We start from the raw sequence: 20,457 nt of genomic DNA, 5'->3' as shown, positions 1-20,457 counted from the left end.
TGCCTGCCTCGCTGCTTGCCTACCTCTCTCCCTGCTTGCCTCTCCCCCTCCCTGCCTGCCTCTCTCCCTCCCTGCCTGCCTCTCTCCCTCCCTGCCTACCTCTCTCCCTGCTATCGCTGTACCCACAGCCGGGGATGTTTAATAGCAGCCTCTCTCTAATCCAGGAGTTTTAGAAGATTCTGGCATGGTGAGCGGCAGATAAATTGATTTATTTTCACATATTAATGGTCTTAGGTCTGGACCTAACAACACTGACAAGTGCTGATAGAGTGGAGGAAATATCATCAGACAAACCAAGTTGCTTCCACTGTCCTTTGAGTATGAATATGGGCATCAACATGAATGTGCATGAGAGGCATGCATTGGACTTTTAGTATTCACCTCGTCGTTTCTCCAATTCAGAATTCTCCATGATATGATTTTGTATTCTATACAGATGCTGTAATGTGCGGTATATGAGTAACACAGCCCAAGGCATGGTAGGGAAACTAGACATGGGTAGTACATTGTTTTTCTTTTATATAGTGGCCATAAATGATGAATGTGCTCGTCCTCTGAATGGGTCTGCCCTCAATCAGATCCTCACTGTTCCAATTATCCAGAGTGTATAAAGTGAGAGTATCTCTGCCTGTAAGCAATCACTGGACATCTCAAAACCAAATGGCATTTCATGAGGTGCCAGGGAAAGAGACTCCTCAGAGATTAGAGGCATTGTCCTTTTGGATTTCCACCCATGAAAACAGTCCTGTTGGCCTCTGCCTTTCCTATCTGCCATAAGTAAACATGGGGGGTCCGGTGATGGTGAAGACAATCAGTTAGAGGGTAAATGGTTGTTGTGGTTAAACCTCTGGCTGAGAAGCATTCCCAATGACAGCGTAAAGATGACGGGGAGAGTTAACATGTCACCATGGCAACCACGGCTGGCCTGGTCGGGGAGCTCACCACAGATTTCTTATTTTCTTCAGTAAATCATTAACAAGGCAAGGAACAAACAGGAGGCTGTTTATCACAGCCTTAATGAAGACAGGAAACACAGCGTGATCACTCTTTAAACTGTCATGTAGAGCAGAATACGGTGTACAAACAATCTTGCTTCATACACTAAACCTTCCTAAAATGCCATCAGAATTATGACATTAGTTATAAACCATAGGCATTTCAAGTGAGGCGCTAATGTGATTTACGTCCTATAATGTACAAGTAACAATTAAAAGCATCCTTAAATGAGATAATTAGAAACTGCTTCCATCCAACTAAATGGTTAATTATGATTTAATTTAATTGGATGGGTCCGTGTGTAGCTTAGGCTCTGAGCAGAGGCAACCCTCAACTTGGGTGATTGTCCAGTGTGTGAGAGGACAGCAATGTTGCTGCCTCTCTCCTAACCTCCACAGAGAGCTGTCAGATAGAAACGGTGGAAGACAAGCTGCCTGGTGCCTACCCTCAGCCATCCTAGGGATCGATCAAGCCACTACCTGCCGCCTTACCACAGAAACCCAACCCCACAGCACCTCCAATTACCACTGATAGTTGAGATCATTCCATCAGAAGAGCTGTCAGATCCAGACTGCGCCGGCTTTCCCTTTCGGGCAGCGGAGAGGAGAAAGAGATGAGGTGGCTAATATTCTAATGAAACCTTTACATTTTGCCAATGCAAGAACTTTTCAAAGACTGATGCTGAACTTGGCCCTTTGTGCATTATTAATATCGACCACTTATGAGAGAGTAAAGAAGCATTTACTCAGCATTGGCATGCCTGAATTAATAATAGAGATGGTGCTCAAAGGCGCAATGAATTATCTTTCATTACAAACCCACTAAAATTCCCTTGAATGACAGATGTCTTCAGCATGGGCCACCCCTATCATTATCAAACATCACTTTACCCCTGCATCAGAGATTCAATAGACGTCAGCCTTTCTTATTCTTCACCGTCACATTTTGTTACTTGCTGAATAAACTCCTACAATATGCAATCTGGTCCATAGGCTCTCTCCTATGAAAGCCGATGATATTAAGTGTGTCCGTATGCCTTACAAGGCTTGTGTGACTGTTCCATACAGAGCGAGGTTCGATCCGCATGAGCAGCTTTGAGAAGGGCAGGATTATCTGTGTGCACTTTCTGAAGACAGGGGCTGAGGAAATCGTCCACAAACCTCCAGAGACCATGCCCATCAAAGGTTAAAAGTGGTTACCATGGTGATTGTGAGAGGAAGTGACTATTTGAGATAGACCTGTGTGCAGGATCACACAGTCTTCCGTCCTAGAGTTCTGCGCAGTTGGTGTTCATTTTTCCCAGGGCCAGAACGCTTTGTCCTCTAGACCGCTCCCTGCATCCACATCAGGTAGAGTCTGAATTAAAATGGAGTAGACCCCATGGGCTAATACCAGCTACACTTCCAGACAATGTTTGAAGTCATGGATTTTCTCCAAAATTACAAAAACAAGCTCACAGATCCGTGTGAATCACAATGATCTTGCAGAAGAAACCTATTTAGAATGTTCTTGTATCATATAGGGCTATTGAGTCTCATTAATTTTCTGTCATCTGAGTTGACCACTGATCCAATCAAATTATTTGTCTAAAGCGCCAAATACAACAGTGAAATGCTTACTTACAAGCCCTTAACCAACAATGCAGCTCGAAGAAAAACATGTGTTTAGTAAAAACTAGATAAGTAAAACATTCAATATAACAAATAATTAAAGAGCAGCAGTAAAATAACAATAGCGAGGCTATATATAAGGGGTAACGGTACAGAGTCAATGTGCGAGGGCACAGGTTAGTCGAGGTAATTGAGGTAATATGTACATGTAGGTAGAGTTAAAGTGACTATGCATAGATAATAAACAGAGATTAGCAGCAGCGTAAAAGAGGGGAAGGGGGGTGGCAATGCAAATAGTCTGGGTAGCCATTTGATAAGCTGTTCAGGAGTCTTATAACTTGGGGGTAGAATCTGTTAAGTCTTTTGGACATAGATTTGGCGCATAGATTTGGTACCGCTTGCCGTGCGGTAGCAGAAAGAACAGTCTATGACTAGGGTGGCTGGAGTCTTTGACAATTCTTAGGGTCTTCCTCTGACACTACCTGGTATAGAGGTCCTGGATGGCAAGACGCTTGGCCACAGTGATGTACTGGGCCGTACGCACTACCCTCTGTAGTACCTTGCTGTTGGAGGCCGAGCAGTTGCTATACCATGCAATCAGTCAGGACGCTCTTGATGGAGCAGCTGTCAAACGTTATGAGGATCTGAGGACCAATGCCAAATCTTTTCAGTCTCCTGATGGGGAATAGGCTTTGTCGTGCCCTCTTCACGACTGTCTTGGTGTGTTTGGACCATGGTAGTTTGTTGGTGATGTGAACACCAAGGAACTTGAAGCTCTAAACCTGCTCCACTACAGCTTGGTCAATGAGAATGGGGGCATGCTTGGTCCTCCTTTTCCTGTAGTCCACAATCATCTCCTTTGTCTTGTTTACGTTGTTGTCCTCGCACCACATGGCCAGGTCTCTGACCTCCTCCCTAAAGGCTGTCTCATCATTGTCAGTGATCAGGCACTGTTGTGTCATCAGCAAACTTAATGATGGTGTTGGAGTCGTGCCTGGCCATGCAGTCATAAGTGAACAGGAGGGGACTGAGCATGCAGCCCTGAGAAGCCCCCGTGTTGAGGATCAGAGTGGCGGATGTGTTATTACCTACCCTTAACACCTGTGGGTGGCCCGTCAGGAAGTCCAGGATCCAGTTGCAGAGGTAGGTGTTTAGTCCTAGGGTCCTTAACTTAGTGATTAGCTTTGAGGACACTACGGTGTTGAACACTGAGCTGTGGATCTGTTGTGGCGGTATGCAAATTGGAGTGGGTCTAGGGTTTCTGGAATAATGGTGTTGATGTGAGCCATAAACAGCCTTTTAAAACACTTCATGGCTGCAGACGTGCGTGTTACGGGTCAGTAGTCATTTAGGCAGGTTACCTTAGTGTTCTTGGGCACAGGGACTAGGGTGGTCTGCTTGAAACATGTTAGTATTGCAGACTCAGACAGAGACAGGTTGAAAATGTCAGTGAAGACATTTGTTAGTTAGTCAGCGCATGCTCGGAGTACACGTCCTGGTAATCCATCTGGCCCTGCGGCCTTGTGAATGTTGACCTTTTTAAAGGTCTTACTCAATCAGCTACGGACAGCGTGATCCCACAGTCATCCGGAACAGTTGATGCTCTCATGCATGTTTCAGTGTTACTTGCCTCAAAGCGAGCATAGAAGTAATTTAGCTAATCTGGTAGGCTTGTGTCAATGGGCAGCCTGTGGCTGTGCTTCCCTTAGTAGTCTGATATCATCAATGTTTGGAATTAGGTTTATATACAAAAAGTTCAGGGGTCACCATGGGTGTCAGTCTTCTTCATCCCCTTCACGAGCAGGCTCTGTTAGCCTATTTACAGTGGTGTCAGAGACACTGGAGGGACAAAAAAAGGTGGTCAGCCGAGATGAAGAGGACCATAGTGGAAGTACCACCAACAGGTTGTCACTGTTCACCAAGTTTTGAAAGCTTAGGAAAGGCACAAAGATGACCATCTTCACTGAGTGCTGAGTGCTGTGTTAGCAACGTTGTATTTATGAGTATCAGAATTTGAATGAGAAATAGTGTACGTCAATGAGTAGTAACAGTGTATGTTGTTCTCCTGCCATTGGAGGACCTTGAGTCAAGCTACGTGGTTTGGAATTAGCTAGCTGGATAAAAACAAATCCTATTTTGGTCATGGTTGAGATGATTTGGGTTAATATAAGTAATCTCCCTCTTATTGGATTCAGATAGGGATGATAACAACAGCATGTCATTACACAGCCTCTGTTGTTTTTCTTGTCAGTAAGCTTTAATTGTGTTGGTTTCAGCCACCCTTATTTTTCATATACGGCATCATTCAGCCTTCCTCTGTGGCAGTGACTGCCATCGGACAAACACAGCAGGTATAATATTGTGGATGGCGTAAAATACAGACCAGCTCTCACTAATAATGAAAAGGGATGGGTAGCATCCTTTGCGTGTGAAGAAATTGCAGAGAATCGGCCAGAAGAGCAGCTGGCGTGTTTGTCATGTTTTTTAGAAATGGACATGTTCAAATGTCGCTCCCCAGAGGGGACACTCAGAGGAAAGTGCTATTTATAGATAAGTCTGAATAACTTGTCAGATTTATGTTTGGACGGCTTGGCTTTTTCTGTGGGTTTGTCCTGTAAACTTGATTCTGTTGTCGTGTCCTTGGAGAAACAAACAAATAAATGATTTATCCAATAATAAATTAATGGAAGTTGGTTGATAAACAGCACTTCCACTTAGAATTAGAACAAAATGTCAAAGCCAATATCCACTTGTGTCCTGAATAACTATACATGTGCGCTGTTCTCTTGCCACACCCACATAACAAACTATTTAAATTCTCCTCATTTCCTGCCTGTGAACTAAAATGTATCTCTACATCATCAGGGCTACAACTCTGAGGAAAACATCCACCCAATGGCAGCTATGTCGTTCCCTACCCCTGCCAACTGAAGCGCCATCATCCCATCCCAGTCCTTCAATGAAACCCATTGTTTAACAATGAGAAGGGCCATTCTAATACTCCCTGCTCTCCCTTCTTGTTTCTGTAGGAGCCTACCCTCACGACGTGACAGTGCACATGGTCTGGATGCCACCAGCCGCCCTGCTATGCTACACAGCTAAAGTTCCACTTCAATTCGTCACCAGCCACAGCGCCCATCCCCACCGCTCTCCAAGTTTGTCCAATTAAGGGATGTGTGAGGACTAAGAGGCCAGGGTTACAGACCACATTAGAACAAAATACTGGCGAGATCCTTGCTAGCTGCAGATGGGCAGAACACTGTTGATTGTGAGTATCTTTATTGCTCTTTGTTGACATAAATCTTAATTTCTCACCAGTGGTAAAGCTGCCATTCTAGTCACACACACATTGGTAATTTTCCAAAGGAGCAAAAGTACTGTACGTAGGGAATGCACTGTCTCTAGCCAAAACAGACCACAACTATTTAATTCAACACTGAGTTTCCGAGAAAAAAATGCAATGGAATGAGTTGTATATCAGGAGGCAGCCATTATGGGGCCAGAGGCCTGCTAATAGGTGTGCAGTTTCTTATCCCTCCGTAAACTACCATTTTTGTATCCACACACCGAGCAGAAACAGTCAGGCTCATGCTGCCCTGTGTCGTCTTGCCCTCTGTTTTGTTTCATAGCAGATGAACAAATGCACTGCTGAATTATTTATCAGCATTCTCCGCTTAATGTAAAAGTTATGACAATCACGTCTATATCGGGGACGTGATAAGTGGGAAGATGTAGGTTCAAACAGGGCTACCTCCGCACCTCCTCCTCTCTGTGCACTATTCCATTTTCACAGGGAGATGTGGGGATGGAGGGATTAGGAAAACGACAGGGGGCGAAATGATCTGACAGATCCACTTATTTCAACCATCTGTGAGCCCCCGGCCCTGATATTATTAGAGCCAGATACCTCCGAGTTGAAGAGGTAGACATTGTCTTGAGAGGAGAAGGAGGTCTGGAAGGAAGATGTTGGTGAATGTCATGGAAAATCAGGAGAAATAAACTTCAGAGGTGGAAGGAGGTGGAGAGGAGTGAGTAAGCTGGCGGATGGAAAATGCCTGTGGGTGCTGCCTGTCGTCTCCTGGGTACGGAGGGAAATATTGTGCTTCTCGACTTAAAAGCCTTGGGCCAGATGAATGCATTCCTCATTCTCCCCCCTGCCTTGCCAGATACAAATAAACAATGCTGAAATAAGTCTGGTCAGCACGCTGTCTACAAAACATACATAAAATCATTTTACTACAGAACCCAAGGAGACAACTACTACTCCTGTTAGGTGAGATCTTAATTGTTAGAAACAAAAGGTACAAAGGAATATTGGATGTATTGTTCCCAGTGCGTAATTGCGCACCCAGCTCACTCAAGTGCTTCCCAATATGACATTTAACATTGTTCTTAAGCTTGAGTTCATTTGCACACAAAAAATCACACTGATGGAAAGATCTGTATGTTGTCCTTGTTAATGCAGACAGAGAAGAGCTCCAAGTTCTTAATCATAACCTCAATTCTGTCCCGCACATTGAATATAGTTGCGGAGAGTCTCTGTCCTACTAGATTCAGATCGTTCAGGTGAGAAAAAACATCACCCAGATAGGCCAGTCATGTGAGAAACTCATCATCATGCAAGCGGTAAGACAAAAAAACTTTAAGCTCGTCTCTCAATAAAAAAAGATGTCAATACCTTGCCCCTTGATAACCAATGCACATATGTTGTAAAAGCGTTACATAGTCGCTGCCCATATCATTGCATAATGCAGAAAATACACAAGAGAACAGGGGCCTTGCTTTAACAAAATTAACGACTTTCACTGTTGTGTCCAAAACGTCTTTCAAGCTGTCAGGCATTCCCTTGGCAGCAAGAGCCTCTCGGTGGATGCTGCAGTATACCCAAGTGGCGTCGGGAGCAACTGCTTCCATTCCACTGTCTCCCTGTCATGACTTTTGTGCCATCAGTACAGATACCAACACATCTTGACGACCAAAGTCCATTTGATGTCACAAAGCTGCCCAGTACTTTAAAAATATATTCTCCTGTTGTCCTGGTTTGCAGAAGAGGACGTCTTCCTTAAATTAGCCCCCATAAACATAACGGACATATACCAGGAGCTGTGCCAGGCCCGGCACGTCTGTTGACTCATCCAGATGTAACACATATAATTCACTGGCTTGTATGCAAAGCAGTAATTGTTTCAAAACATCTCCTGCCATGACATTGTCACTGTGTTGTTTGATGAAGGTATTGTCTGTATAGTATTTTTTGGCCTTTTCCCCCAGCATTGTCCCAGCCATACCCACAGCAGCAGGAAGAATGAAGTCTTCCACAATAGTATGGGTCTTGCCTGTCTTAGCCACTCGGTAGCTCACTATATAAGACGCTTCGAGCCCCTTCTTGTTAATGGTAACTGTTGATTTTATACATGTCTTACTACTCAAAAGTCATCTTAATTCTCGTTCAAAAAACACCTGTGGCTGATTTTTCTAATTGGCATGTTTTGTTTCTAAATGTCTGCGCAAGAGTTTAGTACTGTGTGAGATAGTACTTTTACACATATAACGCACTGTGGCTGAAGAAAGGCACTACTCTCAATTTAAGTGAACTCCCAATCAATGTAGTTCTCATCATATTTGCACCTCTTTGATGGTCCAACGTCCCTGTCTGTTGTTCGGTGCTTTCCCGGGTAAGGGGGCAGTAGCTCTTCGGCTGAATCAGATGTCAGTGTCCATGCTAGCTGGGATAGCAACAAATGTAGAATTACTGATGTTAGCATTGGATGTGCTCGTGGAAGTAGAACAACTTGTGCTGTCGACAGGTGCTTGTGCTGGTAATAGCAGTACTACCAGTAGAGCTGGTATGTGTCTCTATGGACGCGGGCCTTACTTTTTTTAACCATTCATCCATTTTCAAGCAAACGGAATGAGCATCAGCTACGTTTGGCTTCATTCGGACCGTTAGTGGAATTCCCGTGAGAGAGTAATGGTTAATGTGATTGAATGTTAATTATTTGACTAGGCTACCTGTATTTGACATTGTGTTGTTATTTTGCTGAAGACTAGATGGTTTCATTATTTGGGGGCAGTGAAAGGAGGCTACTCAGGAAAATCTAAATGGACTGTTTTGGCGTTCCACCGACGGCATTGCGTACCCCAGTTTGGGAATAGCCGGTTCAGACCAACCAATCTGGTGGTCTCTCGTCAGATTTACAGACCGTGATTGACTGCTGTGAGGGCTAGTTTAGCTCTTCCAATCTGTGGGCCCAGTGAAATGAGACGTTGAAAGAATCCTTCCTGCTCCAGACAGATTCAAATGAAGAGAGAGAGAGAGAGCTGTCACACACACACACTGAGTCCTAGAGCCCCGGGAGACCGGGTTGAGCTGAATCAAACTGAGAGGATGTCCTTTCCAGCTTTGCAGAGGACCACAGAGACACATCCGCCCCCACTGTTTTAGAGCAGATACAGAGAGAAAGAGAGTAGAAAAGAGAGGGCTGCAACTTCCTGGCAGCCCAGTCTGCAACCCTTCAGCAACCCTGCTTATTTATTAACAGCAGAAATACAACATCTGCCCTGCAGACCTGCAGACCCTCGAACCCTGCTATCTCTGCTCCTGTCCCACTCTGACCAAAGCATGTAGGGGTCAATCCTGTTAAATACATAATAATGTTTGTAGAGAAGGAAAACAAACTAATTGAGTATTGTGATATAACTCAAAGTGTATTACCTCCACAATGACAAGAATACAGCTGGCTAGCATAGTAATTCCTCACCACTCATATTGTATGTTGGTAGCTGGTTGTTGGAATAAGATGCTGGGTTGCTGCAATGTGCTGGAGATGGATTTTGGAGGGCCACTCATTTCTAATGCTGCTTCTAAGGTCTACAATATTACATAATATCCCCTTATCACAAATACTGTACATACTAAGATGTTTCCTTAAGTTAGTCCACATCCACCCCAGAAGAATTGCTATCAGATGCAACTGCATTTCACATTCTGCTGGAGTGTACAGAGTTTCTCCCTTGGCCTGGATGAGAAACACCCCAGAGACAGAGGTTTTTGTGTACAGTTTCTCCCTTGGCCTGAATGAGAAACACCCCAGAGACAGAGGTTTTTGTGTACAGTTTCTCCCTTGGCCTGAATGAGAAACATCCCAGACACAGACAGAGACAGAGGTGTTTGTAGAATAAGAAATTGGAACATAAATTATAGAATGAGAACTCTGCCCCCAAAAGCATTCATTGTATTTCTTCCTGACAGGGAAACATACACATCCATGAAATGTTCACAACTGCATCTAAGTGTAAGAAGAGGGAGCGGTGAGCTGCAGTCTTGACTTCTTATCTGAGATTCATTCATAATGGTGGGAATAAATTCCTAGGCTTGTATCTCCACCGTCTCAGAATATGAAAGGGAAACCAAAGCTTGTCACACCTTTTGTTATTTTCAAATGCTTTTGTACAGCATTGAAAAACAGCTTGGCATGCTGAAATTAGTGCTGTCTTCACAGCATAACTGTATAGCTAAAAGGTCCTGATTTTAATTTGAAAGTCATGACTACCTGACTCCTACTGTAGTTAATAAAAGCAGTTAAAGCAATTAATGCTGAGGGCACATCAATTATGTGATTACTTTAAAGCTAGTCACTACTGTACATTAATTTTTTATGACATATACCTATTGATTCTTGAAGAAAATCCCTTACAGTATAAATGCCTCATGAGCAGATTGTTTTACTCCAATGTTTGTAAACAATGTAAACGTTTGCAAACACTTTATAGCCTCAAGACATGGATAAAACTATAATTTGTATCTCATGGATGGTCAGTCCTTGCATCCATAGCTCTGTCTATGAATTTGAGAGTGGTTACATTTCTCCAGGCTGATCCCTCAGCATTTTACCAAAACAGAGGCAGTGTGGACGATTTGCTATTGTTTCAATTAGTACTGGCTTTATAATAGCAGGAATACATGCAATAACACATAGCAATGATATGAGAAGTAATGTACTTTAATCATCATTTTAATTAAGAGGGTTTTGCCACCTACACTATAGTCAATACATTATGGTCATTTTCTCGAGTGTCAATTCAAGCTTAGGAGATGGAGACTAAAGCTCCATATACAAATAACTGAACTAGACATTTGTAAGTGGCTGCTGCCCTTAAAACACTTTAGAATTCTATTTCTTATGGCAAGAGTGCCACATGGTCTGTCACACATTGCAAATTGGTTTGAAAGGGAAAGGGAACGCATGGATTGGTAGTCACTTTCTTTGGCATTTCTACCAAAAGTTATGTGCTGTTTGTTTATAATGACCCATCCACTCTCTGACTGCACTTAACATTCAGCAAACTGTTTCCAGTAGTTTGAAGGCTAAATTGTGCACTCATGCCATTTTGTAATATACAGTAAATACCCCTACAATACATAGGCATTGATTTATCATCAGTGGCCAAATAACAATTATTACATTATTATTTAGAACCTGGATAATTATTTAGTGTGCTGCCGTTCAGGTCTTGGGAGTAATCTGATTCATGTGGGGATTGCAGTTACAGTTACAGTACCTTCAGAAAGTATTCATACCCCTTGACTTATTCCACATTTTGTAGTGTTACAGCCTGAATTCATAGATTTTTTTCAACACCCATCTGCACACAACACCCCATAATAACAAAGCTAAAACGATGTTAGCAAATTTACTGAAAATGAAATACAGAGCTATGTCATTTATGTAAGCATTCACACCCCTGAGGCAATACATGCTAGAATCACCATTGATCATTGCTAGACAACCATTTTTTACTGAACACAAATATAAATGCAACATGTAAAATGTTCAATTTTCATGAGCTGAAAAAGATCCCAGAAATGGCTTTGTGCACAAATTTGTTTGCATCCCTGTTAGTGAGGATTTCTCCTTTGCAAAGAAAATCCATCCACGGACAGATGTATCATATCAAGAAGCTGATTAAACAGAATGATTATTACACAGGTGCACCTTGTGCTGGGGACAATAAAAGGCCACTCTAAAATGGGCAGTTTTGTCACACCACATAATGCCACAGATGTCTCAAGTTTTGACGGAGTGTGCAATTGGCATGCTGACTGCAGAAATGTCCACCAGAGCTGTTGCCAGAGAACTGAATGATAATTTCTCTACCATAAGCCTCCTTCAACATCGTTTTATAGAATTTGTCAGTACATCCAACCGGCTTCACAAATGCAGACCACGTGTATGGCATCGTGTGGGCGAGCAGTTTGCTGATGTCAACATTGTGAACAGAGTGCCCCATGGTGGCGGTGGGCTTATGGTATTGTCAGGCATAAGTTACAGACAGCAAACACAACTGCATTTTATAAATGGCAATTTGAATGCACAGAGATAATGTGATGAGATCCTGAGTCACATTGTCGTGCCATTCACCCGCCGCCATCACCTCATGTTAAAGCATGATGATGCACGGCCCCGTGTCGCAAGGACCTGAACACAATTTCTGGAAGCTGAAAATGTCCCAGTTCTTCCATAGCCTGCACACTCACCCAATGAACATGTTCGGGATGTTCTGGATAGACGTGTACGACAGCTTGTTCCAGTTCCCGCCAATATCCAGCAACTTCGCACAGCCATTGAAGAGGAGTGGGACAACATTCCACAGGCCACTTTTCAACAACCTGATCAACTCTATGCGAAGGAGAAGTGTTGAGCTGCATGAGGCAAATGGTGTACTCACAAGATACTGACTGGTTTTATGATTCATGCCCCCTACCTTTTTTAAGGTATCTGTGACCAACAGATGCATATCTGTATTCCCATTCATGTGAAATCCATATATTTCAGAAAACTGTAACCAGACCACTCAGGAACATTCAATGTCGTCTTGTTGAGCAACTCTAGTGTATATTTGGCCTTGTGTTTTAGGTTATTTTCCTGCTGAAAGGTGAATTTGTCTCCCAGTGTCTGTTGGATAGCAGACGGAACCAGGTTTTCCTCTAGGATTTTGCTTGTGCTCAGCTCTATTCCGTTTTTTTTTATCCTAAAAAACTCCATGGTCCTTGCCAAGGACAAGCATACCCATAACACGATGCAGCCACCACCATGCTTGAAAATATGTAGAGTGGTACTCAGTGATGACTTGAATTGCCCCAAACATAAATGCTTTTTATTCAGGACATTAAATTAATTTCTTTGCCACATATTTTGCAGTTTTACTTTAGTGCCTTATTGCAAACAGGATGTATGTTTTGGAATATTTTTATTTTGTACAGGCTTCCTTTCTTTACTCTATCAATTAGGTTAGTACTGTGGAGCAACTATAATGTTGTTGATCCATCTTCAGTTTTCTCCTATCACAGCCATTAAACTCTGTAACTGTTTTAAAGTCACAATTGGCCTTATGGTGAAATCCCTGAGCGGTTTCCTTTCTCTCCGGCAACTGAGTTAGGAAGGAACCAAATAAGGAGTGAACCTGTTCAGTCTAATTCATGTGAGGCGGTGCTGCATGGATGTACCCCAGCACTAGTTGGCAGTATGCTAAAGTACCTGCACACTGTAATCCCTGGAAGATAAGATAACGAGTCCTTTGCTTAGGCGTTGTGCTGTGAGGTGCTGCCTGTGACATCCCATAGACCAGCTGCATGAAGCGACTTAATCTCACTGCAGCAGATCACAGCCTCACAGCCAACCATCACACCCCAGGGCAAGTCAGAAGGTGGAGGTAGTGGAGACAGCCAGCCAGATCTGAAACACAAAACTCCCAGATTCTCTGCATCTCATAGAGGCCGACCGGAGGAGATGGATGCCCAACTTTTCGGCAGCTGTGCAGGGTGCCCCGCAGCAATACATCAGTAACAATCCCCGCTAAGGCAATATCATGTCAGCTACTTTATTTTCTGGTTCAACATATGGCCACTGTGTTACGGTTTATGGGGTTCGAAAACAAGGGATTGGCTCTCAGGCACCAAGTGATTACTAGACTTCTATAACGCAGTGGGGTTGAAAACCAATTACCACATGGCATGCGTTGCTTCTTTTCTAAGTCAAATGTACTGTAACAATGTACTGTGACTGTAATGTACTGTAACTGTTGTAATAAAAAATAAACTGTGACATTAGTAATGAGTCAGAGTTAGGATGAAGAACTGCAACATTATTAATGAGTCAGAGTTAGGATGAATAACTGCAACATTATTAATGAGTCAGAGTTATGATGAAGAACTGCACCATTATTAATGAGTCAGAGTTAGGATGAAGAACTGCAACCTTATTAATGAGTCAGAGTTAGGGTGAAGAACTGCAACATTATTAATGAGTCAGAGTTGGGATGAAGAACTGCAACATTATTAATGAGTCAGAGTTAGGATGAAGAACTGCACCATTATTAATGAGTCAGAGTTAGGATGAAGAACTGCACCATTATTAATGAGTCAGAGTTAGGGTGAAGAACTGCACCATTATTAATGAGTCAGAGTTAGGATGAAGAACTGCACCATTATTAATGAGTCAGAGTTAGGGTGAAGAACTGCACCATTATTAATGAGTCAGAGTTGGGATGAAGAACTGCAACATTATTAATGAGTCAGAGTTAGGGTGAAGAACTGCAACATTATTAATGAGTCAGAGTTGGGATGAAGAACTGCAACATTATTAATGAGTCAGAGTTAGGATGAAGAACTGCACCATTATTAATGAGTCAGAGATGGGATGAAGAACTGCAACATTATTAATGAGTCAGAGTTAGGATGAAGAACTGCACCATTATTAATGAGTCAGAGTTAGGATGAAGAACTGCACCATTATTAATGAGTCAGAGTTAGGGTGAAGAACTGCAACATTATTAATGAGTCAGAGTTAGGATGAAGAACTGCACCATTATTAATGAGTCAGAGTTAGGGTGAAGAACTGCACCATTATTAATGAGTCAGAGTTAGGATGAAGAACTGCACCATTATTAATGAGTCAGAGTTAGGGTGAAGAACTGCACCATTATTAATGAGTCAGAGTTGGGATGAAGAACTGCAACATTATTAATGAGTCAGAGTTAGGGTGAAGAACTGCAACATTATTAATGAGTCAGAGTTGGGATGAAGAACTGCAACATTATTAATGAGTCAGAGTTAGGATGAAGAACTGCGACATGATTAATGAGTCAGAGATGGGATGAAGAACTGCAACATTATTAATGAGTCAGAGTTAGGATGAAGAATATGGAATGTAAAGTCAGACTAAGGTACACTACATACACATATGCATGCGAGCAATTTGAGCCGTGGAGATTTCCCTCATAACTCAGGGATCTGTGTATTGTTGAGCCTGGAGAAACCTTGAATCTCCTCTGGCCCTGAGATGTGTAAAATCAATCTGTTCTCTTCAGTTTGAGCCCTGTGAATTGGAGAAGGAATTACAATATATTCTTGAGCGGAAGCAGACTCTTTTCATTCTCAGAGTAAAGGTCTTTACCACAATATGTCAGCCTGCGAGAGAATAGGAGCCATTCCCCTGCCTAATGTGTGCATTCTACTATTGCATTCCCCACCAGACAAGGACGAGCTGGGCAACAGAACATATCCACAGCTGTAATCCTTAAAAAGTGCATACTGTCAGTGTCCACATCATCCCCTTAAACATACAGCATTATTATATTATTGTAATTATATGAATGATTTGGGCTGACTTGTCTGCAATGAGTTGAGTTCCATCAATACCACAGCACAAATCATTACTCTAGTATAATAGGTTAAGGTCATGGGGTTAATAAACATATACTCAGAGTAGATGCATTCATTCATCAAGCTAAAAGAGGCAAGTATCATTTGTGGCAATCCAGGAACAGGATTTACAGGACATTTACAGTGGAAAATGTTCAGTGAATATAACTCTTATTATACTCACCACCCACCCACTCAGACAGATATGTGCATAGACATAGCATATAGATGGCATCTGATGAAGAAAACAAGTGACTGCATAATGATCACACATTGCCTCTGTGGCATTGGCAATATTTCAGTGGAACATCGGATTCATATCTCAAGCACGGCATACATCAAGTCAGAATCCAAATCGTTGGATTTGTGTCACTTAAACAAACCATGCAGGGGAGGGGGGAAAAGAGCCTTTTAATTGCCCAATCAGGAGGCCTTAACGGAGGGAAAAGTACCATGTCTGCAGATATAGGATTGTGTGATTGAATGCAGCGCTGATGGCACCTGATTACAGTTGCCGTGGTCGCATCCATAACCTTCACTAACTTAATGAAAGTGAAATGTTCTACCTCCATCCCCTGGAATTTACGTCTGGAAGTTTTAATTGAATCCATTTCCACTGGTAATTCTGCATCCCCTGGGGTCCTCGTTAGTGCCACTGGGTCCCCTGGGTGCACCATGGTTTAGCCTGCCTGCCAGACAGACTGCATCCTCCCTGCTCCCACAAGCCAGATAAATCTTCTGTAATAGACAGTGTGGAGGAAGGAACAATTGTCCCGTTGTGTCTTGATTGTGTGATCCTATCGCTATACTCTAGTTTCCAAGGGTCTTTCCAAGGGGATAGGGGTTGGAGACAGAGGGTCCATGGAAACAAAGGGTTTTATTAAGAAATCCTCTCAGATGTTTCAGGGCCACCTGGTCGTGAAGGGGAATGTTGCCATGGTTACACTGGTGCATAATTCTTTGTTGTCTATAGACTACCAGTTAGTCAAACTATTGAACAATCCCATGGTTTACCTCTAGTCCTTGTACTGTATGCATCGGATTATCCTTGTCTCACTTACAGACATTCAAATTAGATAGCTATATCGAGATTTGATGATGGCTGGCAAAACTAGATTATCCTGACTTGAAAATAGCCTCTGAGTTTGTTGGAATTGCCAGAGGAGGGCATGCGATCAAAGTCAATGGTGAGCTCTCTGCAAAGTCATCTTCCAGCCGAGTCAGTGACACTATACTGTTCTGTAGCATCAGCAGATGCCGAAATTCTGTCAACACTGTTCTGCATGTGTCATTTTTCTGTCCCCCCCCCCCCCCCCTGCGCTTTGGAATGTGACTCTGTGTATTAGATTGCACCCCTGATGTACAAGGACAGCAGAGGTAAAAGGGCTGACAAAAATATGCCAACCAGTCGGAAATTTGAGAGGGCAAAAACAGTGGAGTATAGAGAGATGAGCGTTGAAATGTCAGAGGCCCCTCGTTAAGAAGTGACTTTAAATTGAAGTCAAGTCATTTTCAGTGAGGCCTCTGGATTAACTAAACAAATAGGACTTATTAATTAACGCTTACATCCAGTGGGACACTTATTTGGCATTTCACCAAGTGGTTTTAAATGTCATTGCTTCTCAAAATGTTAAAATGCCAGTCTGTGCAGAGTACACTTTGAAGTTTTTGAGCAAATGCTTCAACTCTACATTCTCTAAATGGTCTATGGATAGCTGACAACGTCACTAAAACGATGTGCACGTTTCAATGGGCCAGAAGGCTGTGTGTTGTTGTGATTCTGGATGGCCAGATAACTAGAAACAATGAAAAGAAGCTGCCATGTGGGGAATCGCAGGTGGCTTGTTTCAGCTAGTTTTATCTTGTTCTTGATAACATGTCTTGTTTTGAGGTATTTTGACTGACGTCACATCGATGCTAATATGGCAAACAAATTGCTTGCCAGCTAACCAACAACTGTAACAATGTATTTGAGAGACAAGCGCTCATTGTGTAAATGTATATCTGTTGTCAATTAAAATCGAAGATGAAATATAGTTTACAAACCCTGTCAGTTTTGCCCCATAGTTAGGCACACGTCGGTTTTGTTGCTAAACAACCAACCTGTCTATTAATTGCTGAAACTGTGTCAGTTACGCTGGATGAATTGGCTACAGTAGGTTTACCTGAAAGAAACCATTAAAAACTTTAAATATATATATACAAAGAAAAATCTCTCTTTATCCTGCAGTGCTATATGGAGAGGCATTTCTTTATACAAAAATGGTTTATATAAAGGTCACTCAGTATGGTCAAGTGACATTTATGACATTTTGCAAAAGAGACCTTTGTCTCAATGGGACTCCCTGCTTAAATAAATAAATACATAGATAAATAAATAAATAAGATGGTTTATGTTGTGTGCAATGACATGACATGTTTCTTTACTGAACAAAATAGGTGGTGGCCTTGCTTTGACTGTAATGTTCACTATTGAGTAGCTTGATAGGCCATGCCCATGCCCCCCATCATTCTGCTTTGACTGTAATGTTCACTACTGAGTAGCTTGATAGGCCATGCCCATGCCCCCCATCATTCTGCTTTGACTGTAATGTTCACTATTGAGTAGCTTGATAGGCCATGCCCATGCCCCCCATCATTCTGCTTTGACTGTAATGTTCACTACTGAGTAGCTTGATAGGTCATGCCCATGCCCCCATCATTCTGCTTTGACTGTAATGTTCACTATTGAGTAGCTTGATAGGCCATGCCCATGCCCCCCATCATTCTGCTTTGACTGTAATGTTCACTACTGAGTAGCTTGATAGGCCATGCCCATGCCCCCATCATTCTGCTTTGACTGTAATGTTCACTACTGAGTAGCTTGATAGGCCATGCCCATGCCCCCCATCATTCTGCTTTGACTGTAATGTTTACTACTGAGTAGCTTGATAGGCCATGCCCATGCCCCCCATCATTCTGCTTTGACTGTAATGTTTACTACTGAGTAGCTTGATAGGTCATGCCCATGCCCCCCATCATTCTGCTTTGACTGTAATGTTTACTACTGAGTAGCTTGATAGGCCATGCCCATGCCCCCCATCATTCTGCTTTGACTGTAATGTTTACTATTGAGTAGCTTGATAGGCCATGCCCATGCCCCCCATCATTCTGCTTTGACGATTCTGTGTTGAAAGAGATACATTCATTTATACTAGCTTTTCATTTAGACTAAAATCAGTAGCTAGACGTGTAAATACAACACACAACTCTAGATCCAGAGTAGCCAATCCAGTGGGTGTTATGAAGGTCAACATGTATTCCTGCAGGCTGCATTACCAAATGGAATCACTGTCATATAGTAAGAAAAAGTGTGCAGGAACCAACTGAGCTCTCTCTCTAATTAGCCAAGGCATTCAATAAAATTCCACCACAAAATTGTTTACTTCAGGGGCTGCCTTTGAGTGACAGGTTAAAAGCTAATGACAGCATGTCATAACAACAGTCTCACGAATTATGTAACTAAGAAAACAACAGGGACGTACAGAAATGGTACCCATGTAGACTGGTAAATGATGTGTATGGTGACACACTAATGCAAGTCTACATTGAAATCAATGTCCATTTAAAGCTTATCCCCCTTATAATGGTCGCCATCGATATAGTTGATATTCAGATTCTGAGCAACATTCATAGTGTTGTCCAGGCATCTACAATAGCTGCTTAGTGCTATTTGATGTTCATGTTAGATTACCCTGCACTTAAGGTATTACAGTCATTAAATTAACACCATCAATGTGAGTGTTACTATTTAACAAAGGTTGTTATTAACACAGCCGCAGCTATCAGTTTTAGTCTGTTCTGGTATTATTCTCTCTCCTTATCATTCCTCTACCAATTATTTTCAAAGCCCAACAAAAATCATGTGCTGGCTGCCTCAGCCTTGGATGAAATCCCCCTGGTTTAATTAGTGATGATCAGATTCATAATTATGCATTTTCCCCCTCCACACAGGCATATACAGTAATTGGGGACTTTGGCTCTTGAGAACGCTTTATGTGAACAATCCATTGTCTCTCCCTCATCAGGGAAACCTAGAGTAGAGCTAGCACTAGCTACCACCAGGCCATGTTGTGGTGTCTGAGAGGAGAGGACGGTGGGGAATGTTGGCCTAAACTCCCACTCAGCGTACTAACTTTAATGAACTCATGAATCTATCTAGGAGGCTCTTGGTGCTAACCCTTGGTCCATATTTATGAGTGAGCCTGGTCTATGGATAGATTCATCATAAATCTGGGTTCCACACTGAACACTGGGACCTTACTATATTTACTTCAAAATGGTTAATGATTATGGCAATGAACTGAACAAGTGTACAATGTTCAGTGTTCTGATACCCATTACATAATATAATTCAGTATAATGCTGGTAGCTCATGAAACGTTTATTTGAGATTCATCTCACATTTTGTAGACGTCATGGAACAAATTATTGCCAAACAAGCTATTCAGCGTGTCCAATGCCTGTGGTGTAGAATAGCCATGGATCAGCAGCATACAGCTAGACACGGCGAAATAAGAGCTTGAAAATACAATACTGTTATTTTAGGACTGAGAATCAGCATTTTAAAAATGAGCTGGTATGCAATGTAACTTATGGTGTATTACTGTATCAGACAACTCAAATAAGTGCACAATAAAAAATAAAGAAGGATGAAATGAATACAGTGTTATGTGAATAAAGCCCATGGATATTTTTGTGAAAAGATTCTGCTTGGTTGTACGTCACTGTTCATGCTGCATTATGGTGCTCTGTGAGGACAACGATGGCAAGCAGTATCCCCCATAGAATGTACATGTTCTTTCTATCCTACGATCTCCAACAAGAGACAGAAGACTTAACCTTTTACTTGTTTTGCAAATCATATAAGGAATGGCCACACATGGGCCCCTTAAGCAATAAGGCCCGAGAGGATGTGCTATATTGGCCATATAAAGTTGAAGTCGGAAGTTTACATACATTTACATAGAGTCATTAAAACTAGTTTTTCAAACCACTCCACACATTTCTTGTTAACAAACTATAGTTTTTGGCAAGTCGGTTAGGACATCTACTTTGTGCATGACACAAGTATTTTTTCCAACAATTGATAACAGAGAGATTATTTCA

At 42.2% G+C, this 20,457-nt stretch overlaps 1 protein-coding gene across 7 annotated transcripts in view; it reads left to right on the top strand.

Annotated features, from left to right (window-relative positions):
- Positions 1-20,457, top strand: part of LOC135546552 (galactosylgalactosylxylosylprotein 3-beta-glucuronosyltransferase 1) — a 113,290-nt gene that overhangs the window by 65,860 nt on the left and 26,973 nt on the right. For all 7 annotated transcript variants that reach the window (XM_064975079.1, XM_064975081.1, XM_064975073.1 and 4 more), the window contains exon 2: positions 5,636-5,874. The gene's annotated coding sequence lies outside the window, so the exon portion shown is untranslated. The remainder of the gene's footprint in view (positions 1-5,635; positions 5,875-20,457) is intronic.

The sequence above is a fragment of the Oncorhynchus masou genome, chromosome 9, assembly GCF_036934945.1.
Source record: "Oncorhynchus masou masou isolate Uvic2021 chromosome 9, UVic_Omas_1.1, whole genome shotgun sequence".
NCBI classification, from domain to species: Eukaryota; Metazoa; Chordata; class Actinopteri; order Salmoniformes; family Salmonidae; genus Oncorhynchus; species Oncorhynchus masou.
This window is presented reverse-complemented; position numbering and strand designations above follow the sequence as displayed.